The 21,896-nt window shown below is 35.8% G+C and overlaps 1 pseudogene; it reads right to left on the bottom strand.

Moving 5' to 3' along the window:
- Positions 1 to 1,533: 1,533 nt before the first annotated feature.
- LOC138916940 (olfactory receptor 5W2-like) overlaps positions 1,534 to 21,896 on the bottom strand; it is a 30,656-nt pseudogene continuing 10,293 nt past the window's right edge.

Genomic DNA, 21,896 nt, shown 5'->3' with positions numbered 1-21,896 from the left:
AATTATCTAAACTCATTTCTTGGCAATATGGAGTCTGAGGCTTAGATCAGTAGAATGGTTTCAGGCATCTGGCCTGGCATGGAAATGGTCTGGCTAGCATGGGTAGCTATGAAGAAAGCTCTGCTCAGCTCTATCCAGGAGTGAAGGCAGGGTCAGGACAAAGAAGTCATACTGGGTGGGCAGAGAGCTCTAACCGTGACCTGAGGCTGTGATCTGCAACGGGAATCTGACAGATTGAGTGAGTAGGCTCCAAGGGGATAAGGATGCAACCTGGAGAATTTTTATATGACATAGTGCCATGAATGACATCTTTTTCCTTCAGCGCCAGGGATTTAGTGTCTGATGGGGAGTTAGTAGACTCCGTATAATCTTAGAAACTCTCTTGAACAATCATGTATATCTGATTGTTTAGACACACACACACACACACACACATATATATATATATATATATATATAAATCCTTATAATCTCAGGCTTGTCTCTCTTCAAGGACCAGTTCTTATCTTAAACTGTCTCTCAGCTTGGCCATTTTCTTATAATGAAAATAAAACAAAAACAAAAATCCTGCTTTCCTGATCATGTATAAAGGCTATTAAGTCAGTGTCTTTAAAAAGGTAAAGAAGGGGGCCAGCCCCATGGCTGAGTAGTTGACATTCTGTGTGCTCTACCACGGTGGCCCAGGTTCACAGGTTCAGATCCTGGGTGTGGACCTACTCCACTCATCAGCCATGCTATGGAGGCATCTCACATACAAAGTAGAGGAAGATTGGCACAGATGATAGCTCAAGGCCAATCTTCCTCAAGCCAAAGGAAAAAAAAGGAGGAATGGAAATGGATGTTAGCTCAGGGCAAATCTCCCTCACCAAAATAAAAAAAAAAGGTAAAGAAAGAAAGGGATATATCTTTTTCCTCAAACATATATGTAAAAGATGGCCATTGAATCCAATTTTTTATAACATGAGTAGGTTTAACTTTTATAGATATGAGCATATTTAATACATTTTTAATAACGCATATTGACTGTAAAAGGGTTTTGGACAATGATTAAGAGGTAGTGATATGTAAATTATCCCATAAGCAGCAAAAAAAGTTATTTGAGATTATAAAAGAAAATATCTGAGTAATAAAATATTTTTGTCTTAAAACTCTGTTTAACTAGTCATTGAAGATAACCTGCTGGAAATTTCATATTTTTAAAATATTTGGTTTTACTCTTACAACGTTTTGAAGTACATAACATTCAACACATTTTGTTCTCTAAAAGGATACATAAAATTAGAGAGGAGGACTTAAATGGGAACCTTGTATAACTCACTACTCTGTCCTCCTGGAATCAGAAAAGAATGCTTCCATTTCCTTTCTTGAAAACAACATAAAATAAAATGAATAGACCTAAGAACTTGAATTCTAACATATTTTCATAACTGGAGTAATTGTTAATTTAAAACAGAAAAACATAAAAAATTAACTTATTAGAATAAAGTAAGGATTATTTAACATCCAGATCTCAGCAATGACTGCTATTAAAAATGTGTTTAGATTACACTTTCAGTTTATTTCACAGAGGCACAGAGAGCCAATATAAGTCATTACATATGGAATATTAAATTAAATACTACTTATTTTTCTTTTTTTCCATTGAACATATATTTTTGTTAATCACTATTACTTTACAACTTAAACTGTATCAATTTGGCCTTTCAGGTTTTCTAAAACTTTTTATTTGAACCAGTATAATGCTATGAACACATCAGGGGAGATAGAGTTCTCTTTTCCAGTGGCCTTTGAGAAGGTCCAAATCCTTTACCCCCAAATTCCATTCATGCAGTTTCCGTACAGTTGTCAATAGCACCGCATCTGTTCTCTAGAGTGAGGGCAAGAAGGGAAATCCACAACCTGATGTAAAGTCCATGAGTTGCAATATGAATCTACAGCTGCTGATCCTGGGGATGTCTGCTAATAATAATAATCGAGACAGAATGATGAGGAAGAGAGAATCCAAGAAGTTCTCTACGTCAAATGATCCCTGTCTCTGATACTTGTTCAGGTTAGGCCAAAAGACGAGAAACACATACAGATTTTGCCTAAGATGAGCCTATGAGAATAAGAATAAATAAATAAAGGGAGCTCTTTTAATTTGTGAATTTACAAAGGCTCCTTTTTGCATCAATCTTACAGAGGACTAACATTCATTATTCAAGAGATGTTTTTGAATGACTTCCTGGAGCAAAGCATTGCAAATGGCAAAGTAGAAATATTGGCGAACAAGAGAAGACAGAGCCTTGCATTTATGAAAATTTGACTTAGGACAGGAGATTTTTTTTATCCTTTTTTATTTATGGACTACTTTCATACATCTAAGCGTTAGGAAGGAATATTTACAGAATGATATAAGTACTTTGGAAAGATATAAACAAAAGTATTTTAACCCTCTAACCCTCCATTCTGGAGGAGCAAATTTACTAAACTCCCTGTTTAATAAAACTGGAAACTTAGGAGGGCAAGTTGAATTGACATGTGGGGAGAAGTTTCTCTGCCCATGATATCTCACAAAGTCATACTCTTGAGCAGAGAAGAGAAGTATAAGAAGATCATCTTTGAAAAACAGGATAATGAAACTATTACTACTCTTCCTTAGCCTGAAGAGAAGATTCAGATCAGAAATGACTGCTCCCTACCGTTAATTTAAGCACAAAAACAAGTAGCGGGAAATATCTAAAAGATGCATTGGTGCACTACAGGAATCTATGTCAAAGTACCTGAACTTGAGCTTTCAGAATTATTAAACAAATACATTTGGGTGAAAACATGGTTTCACACAGAGCAAAACATAGTGTCAATTGCTTTTTTCAGGGCACCTTTCACATCCTTATTCCTTAAGCTGTAGATCAGTGGGTTTAACATTGGGATCACAACTGTGTAGAAAACAGAGGCCATTTTGTCTGTGTCCATGGAGTAACTGGAGCTGGGTCGGAAATACATGAACAGGAGTGTGCCGTAAAATATAGCAACAGCAGTTAAGTGGGAGGCTCACGTAGAGAAGGCTTTGCATCTCCCCTCAGCTGAGTTCATTCTAAGGATGGTAATTATGATGTAGCTGTAGGAAAGGAGGACAGTCATGATGCTGCACCCCTCAAATTAATTGGTCCACATAACCCTCATCTTCTGACATGATTCTTGTTGTTTTTTTCAATACTGTGGAAATGCTGTTATATCCTGTAATAGAGAGTCATAGTTAAGTGAGAGATGTACATAAGTAATATACTTCTTTGTTTTTCCCTCATCATCTACAACTGTGGAGCAGACAGAGCTCTGGCTGACTCCTTGATATAAAATGTCCTCTCTTCCCCATTAACCCATCAGGTCCTATCCAGTATAAATTAACAAGGGGTAGAGATAGATGTGATTTAGGACTCACTGGCTCAGGGAAGGTGGTAGTTGCTGGAGAAAGGGGTAGAAAGTTCTCCATGAGTGATGCAGCAGAGTGCACAGACAGGAATATGCCAGGCCTAACCTGGCTCCTACAAAATCTATTCACCAGCAGAACAGATGTGTAGCACACATGATAAAAGTTTTCATGTGTCCACAATCCCATGACATCAGAAATAGTCATGTCTGAACTGTGCACCATCCCAATCCCTAGAAATAGTAATATTGATTTATGTTTTTCTTTTATGCCTATTTTTCTTAAACATCTCTGAAGTTTGCCTTCCTTTAAAAGAGCTGGTGGTCCTTGGGAGGCCACCTGAATTCTATGTCCCACTGTTATGTTTTAGCCAAGCCAATTCTGTTGTATGTAATGTCAGCCATGACCTCCTCTGTTCTCTAAAAATATAAGAAAAGTGGAGTTGAATGTAGAAGAAGAATAGAAAAAGAGTATCTGAATAATGATCTAGTGATCACTGTGCAGGTCTCTAAATCCTTGGTCTGAATTCATCTAAATAGCTGTCTCTGTAGAAAGATCTTTTAAAAAATCCTTTCCTTAAAAAAGAAAATATCTTTAAAAAATAGTAAAGGACAGGTGCTATTAAAAACAAAAACTGACCACATACACAATCCATAATTGTATTTTATTATATTGTTTGCTGTCTATGGATATATGTATTTAAAATAACTAGAATGATAAAAGTGATTAAAATTGGGTTGTATAATATTTTATACCCTCCTTTGCTTTTATAACATGCTTTCAGCAAAAGTGTATAAAAGAATCAAAGAAATCTAAAATATAAATAATAAAAACAACAATAAATATTTGTACCTGTTCCAGAACTACTGTTTTCTTTGTTGCATGCAACTGTCTCTGCAGGGGGGTTCAGCATTGCCTTCTGACTGAGCTGGATTTTATAACCGTCTCTGTGTCTGGTCCCTGGAAGTTAAACACTGGGTCTCTGGGGATTAAGTGACAAGCATAATAATATCATTTATCACCTGTTATTTCCTACAGGCTATGTGACTAAGAAAGAACTTATGACTTTTTTTTAGATGTTATTTTTGTTCCTCTCTACCTTACTGCCCAATACTATACTTATTTAACAACAGTAAAATGACTCTGGTCAATGAGCATTCCTTATTTCCAGCTCAACATTTGCTATAGGGGTATTTTTTTTTATAATTAAAAAATTTAGGAAACAAATACTAACCCACTCATGCTCACACACTTACCCAGGCACACATGCACAAACACTCTCCCAATAAACATAGTCACAGAATAAAGATTTTTGTGAATACAGCAAAAATAATGACTAAAATCACACTGCCTAGAAATAACTAGATTCTGCTGCCTATGTTGTGAGATTTTTTATTTTTAAACAGAAATGATGTCAGAACAAACATGTTTTGTAAAAATATTGTATATATATATTTTTTTTTGCTGAGGAAGATTAGCCCTGAGCTAACATCTGTGCCCATCTTCCTCCATTTTGTGTGTGGGATGCTGCCACTGCATGGCCTGATGTGTGGTTCGTAGGTCCTCATCCAGGATCCAAACCTGCAAACCCTGGGCCGCTGAAGTAGAGTGCGCAAACTTAACCACTACACCACTGGGACAGCACCAATATTTTATACATTTAAATGAGTGTTATGAAAAAAGGCAATGCAGTCCTTGCTATTGATGTACATTAACTGATTCAATCTATTCTCCGTGAATGGCCGCTTGGATTATATACAATCTTTGCTTCATAAAAACTCTTGATACGAGTAAAATTATACTTACATAATTTTTCCTAGCCAAGTCTTTCTATAAAATAAATTCTAAGAAATGGCCTTTAAGAATAAAATGATTTAACTTTCAAAAAGGAGAATTTAGGCTTTTTTACCATAGTCAGATGTTTTATATTATTTAATTATCACCACATATCATATATTTTATATTATCACATATGTCTTCAGTTGTCCCTAAAAAATTCATTGTATGACACAGATATTGGAACTCAGAGTTGATGGTTACTTCTAGAGTCTCTCAAACATTTATCTACATTGACTTCATAGAAATTGCTTGCAATAGATTCCTGAATACAGTGCAATGAAACAAATTTGTCTTAAAAGATAACTCCCTTAAATACTCTCATAGAATGTTGAAGTGTATTATGTTAAAGCGCTACTTAAAAATTCAAAGCTTAATGACCCATAGACTCCTAGATTTCTGAGAGAACTGAGAGACCATTCAATTTACATTTTCAGTGGTTGAGGGCAGAAGCGTCGCCACATTGGAATGTAATCTGTTTTCTTTAAGTCAGCTGGGCGCTTGAACTTCATTAAGTTGGTGTGAAGTGAAAATGACATACCATTCTAAGAATTAAACAGAAAATAAAGAAATTGGGGCCAGCCCAGTGGTGCAGCAGTTAAGTTCGCACATTCTGCTTTGGCGGCCCGAGGTTCGCTGGTTTGGATCCTGGGTAGCGGACATGGCACCACATGTCAAGCCATGCTGTGGTTAGGCATCCCACATAGAAGGTAGAGGAAGATGGGCATTTATGTTAGCTCTGGGCCAGTCTTTCTCAGAAAAAGAGGAGGATTGGTGGCAGATGTTAGCTCAGGGCTAATCTTCCTCAAAAAACAAAAAACAGAAAAGAAAGAAAATGATGTCCTTTGAGCTTGTGGAACCCGACGGCTTAGAGGGATAATCTCCATATAGTCTTTTTACTGAGTAATATTCTAGCATGTGTGTGAATCATTGCTGTACAATTACAAGCATAGGTTGCTATGTGTTCGTTAAATGTCTACCATTACTTAATGTTCAAAATATGTACAATAACCACATAGATTAGCTGCACATCTTGAGTCTTAATTGCCACAAACCCATAAATGAAAAATTTGTGTAAACAAACAGCAAAATTAAGATGTGCAAGGTATGTGCCAGATTATGCATTCTAATATGTTTCATATTAATTTCACATTTCTTCTGAAAAACTGCCCTGATTAAACAGAAACATACATTTTGTAGTTATTTTTGTTTACTTATTTCTCTGGTTTGTGTTATGGAGTTTGTCTCTGCTTTTTATAAAGCTAGAATACTCTTCAGGCAAATTCATTTAAATTTGTATCTTTTTAATTTTTGGCACAGTGATTTTAGTGACAATTTTTAATGTTTTTTAATAATATGTTGCTAATAATTGTGTGATGACCCTGATACTAAAATACCAAATGTACTCCTGTGGGAGATATTGCTGAGCCAAATTTCAAACCACCAAAGTAATTGCTGGTAATTTTCCATCAGGTAAACACAAGAAAATGATGTATTTGTGATACCTAAGAGCTCTACTGCCATTCTCTAGTTCTCCGGTGCATATTTGGAAGAGGAGTCTTCCTTGGTCACTTTCCTCTGATTCCCATTCATACTCATTTTCCCTCAGGTCTTCCCTGTCTCCACAGATGCCAGTTTCCTCAGGCTACACTCTGTTTATCGGGATTCAGACTCCATGTTTATAAACATGGCTTCCCTTCCAGATCATGAAATTTAACTCCCACTGTTAAATCTGAAGCATAGGTAACAATATCTGCTAAAAAAATAGGACAATCTAAATTACTTCCCAAAGAATTTGTGTTTTCATAGAATGGCTTTCTCTAGCTATGGAGGGAAATGACTTAACGTAGGATTTAAGGCCTCAGAGAAAAACAAGTGAGAAAAAAAATCTAAATCTACATGGCTTTTCTGGTGTCAGTGATGCCCCTAAACATCACAAGTAAGCACGTAGGCAACTGACTACGTATAAACTTCTTTGAGAAAATGGTTGTATGGCCCTGAGGCATGGGCCGTTATCATGTGAATTCAGTGTGTGATAAATGCTATCAAGGAAAACCAGGTTCACTAAGTCCCCCTGTTTCAGGAAATAAGAAAAGCAGTGCCTATGGGTTACTAAAAACAGTTCTGTTCTATAAGCAAGGTTGTACTTTTCAGTAACATAAAGGATAACCATTTAATGAAATAGTCTGTGAATATTGTGTGCTTTATTAATTTTACAAGAATATCTTGAAAACATATTGTGTACAAGAAACTGCTCAAGATTTAAAAATTAATAATAAAATCCTGCAGTTGTCTACTATGTGAGAGGAAATCACTTTTGTTTTTAGAAAACCTCTTAAGTTTTATATATGTATATATATAAACCATATACATATATTTTTTTTAAACAGGTGAGCTTTTGAAAATTAAAAGTCTTGTATTCCAACCCTGACCATCTGACCATAAAACAGAATAAAATGAGAATTTCAGAGACTGTCTGTGGGCCCTAACAAAAATTGATGCCTTATAGGATAGTTTTATAAAAACTATATAGAATGGAAATCATTAGGTTTTTATCCTTTAACATCTAGATTCTTCCACTCAATAGTGTATATATATGAGAGTCCTCCATGCTGTTGCATGGGATGATACTTCATTCTTTCTCTTTGCTGTGAAGTGTCCCAATGAACAAACATACTATAGATTATTTGTCAAATTCCAAATAATGCTACATTGATCATTTTTTGGAGAAGCTTTGGGTGTACATACTCACTCATTTCTATTGGATATAAAACTAGGAATGGAATTTTAGGGCCAGCTGTGATAGATACTGCCGTACAGTTTTCCAAAGTTGAACATCAGTTCTTACTTTTACTGTCTACGTGTGAGAGCTGTAGTTGTTCCACATCCACACAAGTACTCGATATTAATATTGTGAATCTTTTTCATTTTATCTACTCTTTAGGTGAGTTATAGTACTATACTGTGATTTTAATTTTTATTTTCCTGAATCCTAATAAAGTGCATAACCATATCTGTGAAGTGTATGCTAAAGTCTGAATGCAGAATATGAGGCCAGTTAATAGGGCTGTGATTAAAAGTATTTGAAATGCCACAATTCACACTCTAGTTGATATCATTATTGCCGCTGAGGTCAAATCAGCCTAGTGATACAATTCAATTCTTTGTATGAAGGTGGAGCCACTCTTTGTTTTGTTTTGCTTGTTGGCTTGTAAATATCTGCAATAATAGGGACAGTTTACACAGCATTAGAACCCCAGATATATAGAGATGGATTGTGGCACCTGGAAAAACCTTAGACATACTGTGGTGTGCAGCCCTCCTTTACAGGGGACTGAGCTCTAATCAGGAAGAGGGATTTGTGAAACACCACAGCATTTAGTGTTGCATTCGGTGTCTAATTCAGAGCGCATATTTCTGGACATGAATTTGCAGAGAGGTTAAACTTTCTTCCTCTGCCTTTAACACAACCTCCCATACACTGGGTTATACAGCTTAGTACAGCTGTGTTGTAACAAACGTAGTTATACAACGTATCACCAACATGGATCTATCTGTTCACTGTGTTACATGCTGTTATATTTGGGCATGTGACCCTAATCTACCATCACTATGTCATTGTTATCTTTAGAGATTTCAGTACAATGGCCATAGAAAAGGAGTTCAGATACAGAAACATGCTTATTACATTACCCACTTCACAGTCATTGGTAATATCCTATTTGGACAATAATATCTTCCATCAGTCGCCGGTAGATACGTGATAACAGTGTTATGTAATGATGCAGAGAATGGAAGGGATGGGTGTGGCATGAAGTAGATGAGCTAGAATAGATCAAAGATTTTGATATTTTGTTTTCTCTATTCCTGTAGAATCCCAACATAGAAGTTTAGTTTAGGCCATTGGCTCCAAGTTTCTATTTAGTCATGAATGAGGGGGAAAAGAATATACGACCCCAAAATATACCACTTTGGAATGGGAATAATTTTGAGTTGAAGACAAGCAAGGCCCAACACACTCTCAAGAAGTTCTGTTTACCTTCTTCTCAACTTCCTTAAAGAATTTATGGAAGGCCTGCTCCACAAGAAATCTAATGCCAAAGATGACTTTTGATCAGAAAGGCTTCTCTGCATGGCACAGCAAACACTGGTTAACGAAACATTTGCTCTTCTCATCATCCTGTGAATTGTCTTCTTCCTCTTTGAAGCCCCAGACCCTTACTCCTTCTCTTTAGTTCTGGACAACATATCAGTAATCATCTGACTGTCTTTGGGTCTTATATCTTTGGGCCTCCTCTATATACGAAATTTGTTCTTCTCCTGTTAATCTGTCTTATGTCAATTAAATTATTAGACCAGTTAAAGAACCTAGAAGGAAAAAAGGGAAGTTTTTTGCCCCTCTACGAATCTACTGTATAACGTTCCCAGCAAATGATATTTCAAACTCAAAATTGCATAAATTCAAGGAGGTGAAGCCTAAATTAATCAATTGTTACTTCAATTTTTAGACATATATTTACTGAGCTTAAGATGTCTCATTTATTAGAATAATATTTCCTTCTTCTTAGTTTGCACTCTTTATATGTGATTAAAGGGGCCAATATGCAGATAAACTCAATCTTTAAATGATATTACTGTCATATGTCTCATGGAAGGAAGATGGCATGTGTATAACTTTCAAATAGTGGCAATCCACTTACTCTCTGATTAGTTGGACTTTAATATATTTCAAAAAAATGTTTTCTGCTACATCGCTATTGTAGGGGAGGAAGACATTTCCTCTATCCTCTCTGGGTTCGTCTGGCTGAACAACGAATTAAATTCACATGAGATAGAATAGCAAGAGAAAATTAAACAAAGCTTTATAACATGTATACATGGGAGAGGCTCAGGCAAGCTGAGCAACTTGCCAAAATGGCTGAAGCTACCACTTTAAATATCACATTCAGCTAAAGACAAAGGAGGATGTTGGGGGTGAGGGGAGTCAGTTACAGGAGGTTACCAGAAACAAGAATAAGATTATCATGCAGATTTAAGTCCTTGCCTTTGGCATTGATTAAGAGTTTCTAGAGATAGGGTCATCCCTTCTTCCTGGTACAGAGAGGGAGACATCTTTACAGATGGAGATTTCCTTTATAAATGTAACTCATTCTTAAGAAAGGGTAAGCAAGTTCCACCCCTCAGAGCCTCCTTTCCTGTCTGCAGTTTATTAAAAGCAATCAGCCCCAAATAATCCTCATGCCAAAAAGACATATCTTGGGGTGGCCAATTCCAGGCCCCCACACTATTACTAAGAATGATTAGGGGCTGGCCTGGTGGTCCAGTGGTGAAGTGCACACATTCTGCTTTGGCGGTCCACGTTTTGCCTGTTCGGATCCCAGGTGCGGACATGGCACTGCTTGGGAAGCTGTGCTATCATAGGCGTCCCACATATAAAGTAGAGGAAGATGGGCATGGATGTTAGCTCAGGGCCAATTTTCCTCAGCAAAAAGAGGAGGATTGGCAGCAGTTAGCTCAGGGCTAATCGTCCTCAACAAAATAAAAAGAAAAGAAAGATTAACAAGAGATTGTGGGTAAGTTGAAAAAATATAGGAGGAAGGCCTTAAAACTTTTCCTCAAAAAACCATTAACCATAGATTTTTCCATCATCATATTTTTCACTAATTTGTCACTATGTCTCACAAATTCTACCTTCACTAGCAAAGGAGCCTCTGAGGCTTTCCTTCCATTCTGAAATTCTTTAATATAAGATATTTACAATTACATAATGAGTACGATTCCAATGGATAATTAAGAGTGCTAATGAATCTTATATGGTCCTTGAAATATACAGCCATATCCAAGTTTTCTCAAAAAGGCAGACCACCCATATTTAACACCAGAAAATCTGAGCAAATGATGCAGAGTACATCAAGAAAGTACACAGATGAATGCTTTTCACTTCCTGTGTAATTAATATGAATGTCTTTACAGATTTATTAACTTATTACCCACAATCATTTTATGTACTTCCTTAAAAGCTATAAAATATGTGTATACAAGGCACATATCTACCCTCATTTAATTTACTTTGACCAATATCTAATAAATACTCAAAATTGTTATTGAGTATGTTGATTTTTATTATTTATTTGTCATTCTTGTTTGTCTCCCAGATACAGCACAGGTACCGGGACACAGGAATAAAATGCTCAGTCCTCGAGTAAAGGATGCACACAGTCTCATATTGGAGTTAATAGTTTAATCAATAGAGTGAGAGAGAAAATAATGCCTTGAGTAGAGTATTGTTAGCAAACCACACAGAGGGGATTTAACCAGGACTGAGAAGGGGGAACACAGGAAGGAGAGCTGAGTAGAAGTGACTTGAGTTGAGAATTTCAGAACAAGGATACACTTTACCAGGACCCTCCACTTTGCTCTCTATCCTTCCCATATTGCATTTCATATCCTCTAAGAAGGGATTGTCTGCCCACCTCAGGATCTCTAATTCCCAGCCTCTCTGTCTAGAATCCTTTCTTCTCCCTACCATCCATTGTATTTCTATTCATTGTTTATTTCTGAAACTGAATTTCAGAGAATCTTTTATTCTCTGCACCCTACATTGAGATATTTTGCTTGAACTTAGAGTATCTTGCCTTTTTACTTCAAGGTGATATATAGTTTATGATGCAATTTGTAAGATTAGCTAATTAATTTTTCTGATTTCCACTACATTATAGGATTCATTAGTGAAGAAACTACTGGAATCACCATCAAATGCAAATCGCCTGGAAGCACAACAGGTGGATTCTAAACATTAATAACTCAGGATAATTAAATTAATACATAAAATAAACATCAAGCAAGTGAAAAATTGGCACACTAAGGCGGAGATTGGAAAGAAGGATCATGTTCATTGCTTCATTAAAGAAAATTGATTTTATCACTGACATGTTTCTTATAAGTTAACAAATGAAAATTATTATAGTACCGCTTTTTGTATATGTCATCCCTAGCATTTACTGAGACATAAAATAGGCTTTATAAAATTCTTTTATCACTCTTCTTCATTGATTTGCTTTAGTGCTTATAACCCATGTTTGACTGACCTTTGCCAAATGACAAATCACTTCACCGCAAGACAAGTCATGAAAACAAGTGGAATCAGCAAACTATAATTTGTAAATTTGCATATTTTAGGGTTATAAATTGAATTCATTAAAATGAAAACTGGAAGAGGAAATATAAGTGCTCCTGAGAGATATAGGCTTCTGTCTTATATTTACGTATGCATCGTGCATGTGTGCGTCTGTTGATGCAAGAAAATGTGAACGTGGGTGGTGGTCTGATTTTTATTTTTTCTAGACTTATTATGTTATGTGATCTATATGCACTTGGATTTACATATATTGGTACTTGTAATGTGTTATCTATATTATTGAAAGAGACAAAAGCAAATATTAAATTTACATACACAATGATATCACTCGCACAGTGATAAAAAAGTAATGATTTACTTATCGACTTGAGTAAAATATTTATAAGTAAAATCTTTAAGTTCCTTATACAAACAACAAATGAGGTCAGTCAAATTCAAACAAGTCTAACAAAGAAATGTCATGTTTAGCCATTAGAGTTTCTTTAACTGAGTAATCAAGTATAAAATAACTCATTTATAAACTCCTCAATACTTAATTTTCCATTTTCCAAAAGTGTAAAGTTTTTTCCCCATGATATTCTTTGAATTTAACCATTTATAAACCTACCTGCATTGAGCTAGCCTCTCTGTCCTTATCACTGGTACATGAACAATAGGCAGATTGCATTTTATTTTGAACCAGTGACTGTTGGGAATTAAATTTATAGAGTTTCTGCCTTCTGTGTTATGAGAACATGATTAATTAGATTTCTGGTTCTGTATTTTACACTGAGAATGTTGCAGCAACTTTAGCAAAGCCTAAACTTTTAATTCTTGACTCTATTCACCAAAGTGATCAATGTCAGAAATTTACCAGACTTTATTTTAATGCTATGTTTCATGGCTACCATGAACCTCTACCCTCCTCAAGTGAATCAGATGTCTAATGGAATACAGATAGATCCTCTACTTAATGATTTCCATCTCATTTTCATTGTTTACACTATGGCTTCTATTTCTGAAACATTTCCTTCACCTACCATTTAGAAATATGATAATCTTACATATTGATTTTTCATTAGTCATTGTCTGATTTTCCCCCCAGGTACATGTCAATTATCCTCGCCTCTATAATATTTTGACTATGTAGGGGCAGAAAACTTTTCCCTTCTTCCCTCTAGTTTCTTTGACTGGTTTAATGATTAAACAGACTTAATAACCCAGATTAACAGGCGAAAAACAAATTTAATTTCTTTTGCACAGGAACTCCATAAAAAATATGAGACTCAAACAAGTGACCAAAGCAGGCAGCTTTTAAACCTTTTAGACAAAGAAACACTAAATTTGTGAAGAATTGACAAGATTAAGGGGTTTGGGCCTGGGGTAGTAAATTAGTGAAGAAGAAATAAGTTTTGTTTATATAGCCTTCTTGGCCCTAAATTTCCTTCTCTCCGGTGATAAGGATGCCTTCTACCCTCGGTGCAGCAGGCATAACTTTCACATGAGAGATTTATTTCCTACTTTTCGGAGGACAAAAGAGGGTCAGAGTATCCTTCTTACACTGACTGTTTCTTAAGTAACTTTAATTCAAAATAATCAATATGACAAGGTGACCTACTTTAGGATGGCATATTCTGCTCTCTTTCAATTGTATAACATCCACTACACCTAGTACATTCTTTATTGAACTATGTATTTCATGTATTTATATATATGTCTTTTTACATTCCTCTGATCCTTAGCATAGGATTTGCATGAGTAACGGCTCAGTAAATGTATGTTGTTAAATATTTTCCTGTTGTTTGGCTGGTGGATATTCAACAAACGGTAGAAATAAACAGCCTTTGCAGCCTGTTTCCACTAATATAGTTCATATGTACAAGAATGATCTTTTTATCTAAAAAAAAAATGTGTTAGGATAATGCTTTCAAAGAAAAAGCCAAAGTCTGCTCATTTCCAAAATAAATTAGTGTACTATTATTCATGGTAGTACTTTGAAAATTGGGAGGTACTGGAAATGCCAATTTTGTGTGTATCCAAATCCCACCTGTAAAGCTGCAAATGTAATGCTCCACCCTCCCTGAATCTTCGTCAACCATGTTGGTCCCCGCCTTGATTGGACTCCTTCATTGGGTCAGAGAGATAAATCGTGTGTTCTCATTATTCTGCCCCATAGAATATTTCTACTTTCCCTTCTATAAATGTGCTTTTTAAGCACCTCCTTATTCAGCACTAGATTCATGAGGCAAAAGGTATGGATTCAAATATAAACCATTGTGGATATCTTACCAATTTTTTTGTGTTTTTCTTATACTATTTAACTTTCTTCCATATACATTATCATATATTTCAAATATTATCTTGTGTTTCCTGAGTTGTCTCTAACAACTTCATTATACAGATACTGAAAGTGAGATCCAGAAATAATCAGTAAACTTCTGGAGTTTCATAGGCATTATAGCTTCATGACTCAAAAAGCTTACTCTTAATAGGTTCCTATTACAGTGTAAGGAACTTAGAGCATTATGCTAAGTGAGATGAGTCAGACAGAGAAAGACAAATACTGTATATCACTTATATGTGGAATCTAGAAAAGCTGAACTCATAGAAACAGAGTGTAGATTGGTGGTTACCTGGGGCTCAGGGTGGCGGAGTTGGGGAGATGTGGGTTGAGGGGTAAAACCTTGCAGTTATAAGAGGAATAAGTTCTATAGATCTAATGCACAGCACTGTGATTATAGTTACAGTACTGTATTATATACTTCAAAGTTGATAATAGCCTAGATCTTAAGTAGTCTCACTACAAAATAAATAATAATTATGTGATGTAGTGCAGATGTTAGCTAATGATATGGGGTAACCATATTCCAAGATATAAATGCATCAAATAAACACTGTATTGCACATTTCCAGGAAGCACAAGAAAATAAGAAAATGGTGCCCCTGATTATGTAACATGGTGGCATTGGGAATACTCTCTGTATTGACCATCTTTTGAGTACTATTTTAGAATATGTGAATCATTTCAGGATGGTAATGTAGGGACCTGAAATTGGCCACCCCAAGATATGTCTCTTTGGCATCAGGATTATTTGAGCCTGATTGCTTTTGATAAACTGGGACAGGGAAGGAGGAATGGAACTTGCCCTTTCTTAGGACACATTTACACTTGTGAGGTAAATCTCTATCTGTAAAAGGTGCCTCCCTCTCTGCACCAGGAAGAAGAAAGGAGATGACCTTCTCTCTAGAAACTCTTCATCAATGCCAAAGGCAAGGACTTAAATCTGCATTTTATTGTGCTTGCCTGGTAACCTCCTGTAACTGACTTCCCTCCCACTCCCAACCTTGGCATTTCTTTAAGGATTGAGCATCCTTCCTTAGGCTGGGAACTGATTGCTGCTCTCACCTGTGATCGCCCAGCTCCAGACAATAGACTTGCCTCCTGCTACGCCCACCAAGACAGCAGACCCACTATCTGCTGTGTCCATCAAGCGCTGTGCCGACAGGGCAATCTTTTGACTATTGTGGGAGGGACATTTCAATCATATGTGAAACACCCTGTTTGGGAGTATATAACCACTCTGTGCACCTCACTTCTTCGGTGCCCTTTCTTCCTCCGGGAAGAAAGGCCCTGGGCCATGGTTCCTTATAAAGCTTTGTTTAATTTTCTCTTGCTATTCTGTCTCACGTGAATTTAATTTGTTCTCCAGCCAGACGAACCCACACTTGGGAAGAGGAAATGTCTTCCTCCCCTACAGTGACAAGCATAAATTTCCACGTGTTCATTAAATTCTACTGCTGATTGTAACATACAATAATTTATCCTACTGTACATTCTGCCTCATTGCTATTAACTTTTTTCTTTACTGTAAAGCAGGTAAATGCAAAATCTGTGCGTACACAAAATAATTTACAAAATGATAAGTATAAGCCAGTGTATACATACAAATACTCCAGGTAATTCATTTCTGCTGAAACTCACTGGGAACTAGACAGAGACATAATCTTTTTCCAGGGTCCTACAAAGCTAGACCACATCTTAGGCTAAAATCATTAAAATAAAGAATCATTGGTTTGGGGTAAAGGACACGTTACTGATGTATTTCAATGCCTTTTTGTATTTTATTGTAATTAATTGTGTGATCATTTGTACAAATACACTTAATTTACTGTTATAGGAGATATTGTGGAGAACAAGCACAAGCTACGTAATTGTAATAATTTGCCACCTGTTAAACTGAAGACACTGATGCATATGTGTTACCCAAGAGCTTTGCTGCCATTATCTACTTCTCTGATACATATTTGAAGGAATGGGAAATTTCCTTGGTGACTTTATTCTTGTTCCTTTCCAAACTAACTTTCCCATCAGGTGCTTCTCTGTCCCAAGGGATGGCAAATCTCTTCAGGTCCCACTTTGTTGAGGCAAGTTCTAAATTTAGCTTCCTAAACATGACTGCCCCTGCAGACCATTTAGCATAACTTCCCTCTAACACTTTCCTTAAAACCTGAGCCTTAATGGCTGCATTATTATTAACATTTGGATAATTAACTTCCCAAAGGGATTTGTATTTAATTGAAGTTGACTTTCTTAACTCATGGAAGATTACCCAGTTGGGCTTTAAGACATCAGAGACATGCAAGTAAGAAAAAAATATCTGTCTAATAACTTCTCTAGTGCCACAGTGGCTCTAAATATAATACTATCTAGGCAACTGTCTATTTATAAATTCTTTTCTTTATAAAATAGTTGAATGGCCCTTAGTCGTGGGCCATTATGAATAAGTTCAGTGCATGATAACGGTACCAAGGAAAATCAGATTCACTAAATCTTCTTGCTGCTGGAAACAATATTAGGAGTACTCCTGGGTTGAATCAGTCATCCTTGCTTTTTTAATAGTAAAAGGGATAGTTATTCACTGAAAGATTCTATGAAAGTAACACCATTAATTTTACAAAAATGTATTGGACTTTATTGTTTGGAAAGCATTTCTATGGATAAAAATTTATAACAATAAAATTCTGAGGTTTCTTATAGTCTAATGGTAAATGGAATTTGCTTTTTAAAAACGTTTTTGGTGTGAAAAGGAAAAAGAAAAAAACCCTTTTCTCTCTATTTGAATATATAGAGAGAATATTTATGATAAGTATATGGATAGATAACTTCAAAAAACACATTTATAATCAGGACTCAGACCAAGAAATACAGCATTACCAGTATCATAAAAGCCTTTTATATGCTCCCTCCTAAGTCACTAATCTTTTACTTCCAAGGAGTAAATACTTTTTTGTTTTATCATGATAGATTAGTTTCATATTTTTTGAGTCACACAAGTGGATGACTACAGTATGCACTGATTCATTCAACAATATGCTTGTGTTATCCACCCGTGTTTCTGCATTCAGTTGTACTACATTCACTCTCATGGTTGTATAGTATTCTTTGTAAAAATATGTCATTATATCATTATTTATTCTTTGTAAAAATATGCCATTATATCATTATTTATCTGCTCTTTAGTGTTCAAACCTCACGTTAAAGGTAATGGTTTAGGAAACAGAGTTGGACGATCAACAATGTTCTGAGGCACAGGGTGGTGTTTGAACCAAGTTTGGAGAATGCTGGAGGGAAGGAAAGGGCCTGGAGGAAGTGACTGAGTTGTGCATTGCAGCACAGCGATTGACTCATCAGGCCAGTCCCCTTGATCTCCATAATCTAGCTACACTTAAAATTCTTTAAATTCCACAGAAATCGCATGCTCCTGCCCACTTCAAGGCTTTTCTAATTACTGATACATCTGCCTAGAATTCTTTCTCTACCAGCTCTCAGTTAATTCCTACTTATCTCTTAGGTCCCAGATTGTCTCTAATTCCAGGAAGTTCTTTTTAACTTTATTCAGGACACTTGAACACTGTACTTTGGGTTTATAGCGTCCAGTCTTTCCACATTGTGGCATAATTATAGTTTCATTATACATAATTTGAATGATTATTTAATTAACATTTGCCACTTTCATTAGGCGATAAGATTCATTAATATAAGAACTGTTGGATTCTGCACGAAATACAAAGCACATAAGACGTGCAACAGACACTTGGGAAACTCTCAATAACTTTTAGAAATTAAATTAATGCATGAATAAAAGATTGAGAAAATGAAAATTTGGCAAAATAAGAGTCCAGAATTTTTCCACAAATAGGAGTACCAAATATAAATTTAAGACATAAAATGAAACATGGTGTATTTAGGGAATGAGACATATTTGTATGGCTGGAACATAGTATAAATATTTATTGGATCACCCAACATTACTTAAAATAATTTTGATTTTCATGTATTATAGTGTAAAATTGGGATAAAATATATATACATATAACTTTTCAATGGAACTAATTTTTATTTAAGTTTTTTCAGAATCTCTTTCATATCCTTGTTCTGTAGGCTATAAATTAGAGGGTTTAACAGGGGAGTCACAAGAGTGTAAAACATGGGATCATTTTGTCTTGATCCAGGGAGTAGGAAGAACTCAGCCAGAAATACATGAAGAGCAGAGCTCCCTGGAAAATTGCAACAACAGTTAAGTGGGAGGTGCAATTAGAGAAAGCTTTGAACCTTCCCTCAGTAGATTGGATCTTTAGCACTGCCAGGATGAAGAACAATAAGACACAAAAAGTCCTGAAAGAGTAGTCAGTTCAATGAAACCAAAGATGGTGAATATCACTAACTCATTGACCTACATATCTGAGCAAGATATCAAAAGGAGAGGTGGGATATCACACAAGAAATGGTTAATCTCATTTGACCCACAGAAACATAAGCAGAATGTTAACACTGTATTTATTGAAGTATTCATAAGTCCAAACACATATACCCTGAGCTAACATCTGTGCCCATCTTCCTCCACTTTATATGTGGGATGCCTGCCACAGCATGGCTTGACAAGCTGTGCCGTGTCTCACCTGGGATCCCAACCGGCAAACTCTGGGCCGCTGAAGCAGAACATGCAAACTTAACCGCTGCACCACCCTGAGGGCCCCAAGGCCAAACTTTTAATTCTTCATACTTGCACCAAGTTGATCAATGCCAAGAAAGTATGATGGTGTTTACAGTATGATTTTTTACTGTCCTACACAATCTTCCTCCAGTCAAATCAGACATCCAATAAACTCAAATAGACCCTCAACTGAAGTTTTTATCTGTTAATTATTATCTTTTTAAATTTATTAAATTAATAAATTTCTTTATTAAAATGATTATTTTATCATTATTTATCCTTAATTATTTTTATCTTGTCTGTTTCATTTCTGAAACAATCCCTTATACCTTCCCATATATATACATATATATATATATATATATATATATATATATATATATATACACAAGAGTTCTTTAATGGTCATATTAAATACTTTTTTCCACTAAGTATGCATGATTACATTCCTTCAATCACATGTCATCCAACTGGATTTTAATTATTTTATGACTGTAACATACATTATACTTAGTACACTTTTTCTTGAATTATGTCTATTTCATTCATATATGTGTCTATGTCTTTTATGTCTTTTACCACATCGTACTCTCTTAAAAATAACAGCAACATTTGGCTAATTTCTATTTATCCTGAAGCCTAGCATCAGGACTTATATACGTAATGTCTAATTACTAATTGTTCTTAAATATTTTAGGTGACTATGTTGGTAGGTAATGGACAAATAGTAGAAATAAAGAGGCCTTTTGGGGACTGTTTCGACTAATATAGATCATACATACACTTGTTCATGAAAGAGGCTTTAAGAAACATCAGGGTTCTATTTGTTTCTTTTCTTTTTTTCTTTTTTGAGGAACATTAGCCCTGAGCTAACTACTTCCAATCCTCCTCTTTTTGCTGAGGAAGACTGGTCCTGAGCTAACATCCATGACCCTCTTCCTCTACTTTATATGTGGGATGCTTACCACAGCGTGGCTTTTGCCAAACAGTGCCATGTCCACACCCGGGATCCGAACTGGCGAACCCCAGGCCACAGAGAAGCTGAACATGTGAACTTAACTGCTGGGCCACCAGGCCAGCCCCCTATTTGTTTCTAAAACAATTTAGTTGGCTTTTATTCATTTCAATTGTTACAAAGTTGAAAATTATTGGAGTGGAACTATGCATCCTTTCCAAATCCTTCCCAACAGCTGTGATTTAATGCTCCATTATCCCTGAACCTTTGTCATTGTGGTCCTTGCTTTGATGGAATGCCATCAGCAGGAAGCAGAGCTAATCAACCTTTCACACTGACATGACTGGTATCAACTTTCATCTATCCTCCTTTTTGTAATGTGAATTTTAAGTACATTTCAATCACTGTTTTATGCTCTGTATGTGCACACAAGGAATCAGAAAAATTCATACACACACATATATTTAATTGGAATACAGATGGTCCCTGACATACTATGCTTCAACTCCACATTTTTTTAACTTCACGTTGGTGTGAATGTGATATGCATTCAGGAGAAACCATACTTCAAAGTTTGAATTTTGATCTTTTCCTGGGTTAGCAATATTCCGCAAGATACTCTCTCGTGATGCTGGGCAGTGGCAGTGAGCGTAGCTCCCAGTCATCCACAGGATCATGAGAGTAAACAACCCGTACTCTACAGTGGAGTGTGTTGCCAGCATATTTTGGACACTATTCTGGACCCTCATCCAGAGAGAGAGAGAAATTGACGACCTTGTTGCTGTAGCATCCCCATCCTGCAGTAATTAATCTTAATTCAATGCTTCAAACATTCTTCAGACCCAGTGTGTTTTCATCTCTGTTTAATGGTGAGTACCCATGCAAGTATCCTATTTTTCACTTTCAGGACAGTATTCAATATATTAGATGAGATATTCAATAAAATAGAGTTTCTGTTAGATGATTTTGCCCAACTGTAACTGTTCTGACCATGTTTAAGTTAGGCTAGGTTAAACTCTGATGTTTGGTAGGTTAGATGTATTAAATGCATTTTTAACATGATATTTTGAACTTATGAGGAGTTTATCAGGATATAACCCTATTTTAAGTTAAGGAGAATCCATATGTGAAAAGCAAATAACATAAGAATGTGGAAATGAGAATTTTCAAGGTTCTACAACTGACTGATGGTACCTGTCTCTGCTTAAAGATATTTTCAAATTCTTTGACACTCCTCCCATGGAGATGTGGTATCCTTTAAATTCCTCCCTTCCTTTAAATTTAGGCTGGCCTTTGACTACTTTGATGAATACAGGATAGAAAAACTAACTCTGTCATTCTGGGGCTAGCTTTCAAGAGGCATATACTTACAAATATAATTATTTTAACATAGTTAACAATGATCAAAAACTAGGAAAATACATAATTGGATTAAGATATTTCCATAATGTGGAATATTATATAATCATTAAAAGAAATGCATTAGATCCCCTTGTATTGATGTAGAAGGATTTGCAAAAGGCTACATTCAATTTGGAAAATTAACATACAGTGAATTATATACACATTATTTTATGGAAAGTA

The sequence above is a fragment of the Equus caballus genome, chromosome 12, assembly GCF_041296265.1.
Source record: "Equus caballus isolate H_3958 breed thoroughbred chromosome 12, TB-T2T, whole genome shotgun sequence".
Lineage (NCBI taxonomy): Eukaryota > Metazoa > Chordata > Mammalia > Perissodactyla > Equidae > Equus > Equus caballus.
Note: the sequence above shows the minus strand (reverse complement) of the source record. Positions and strands in the feature narration are given on the sequence as shown.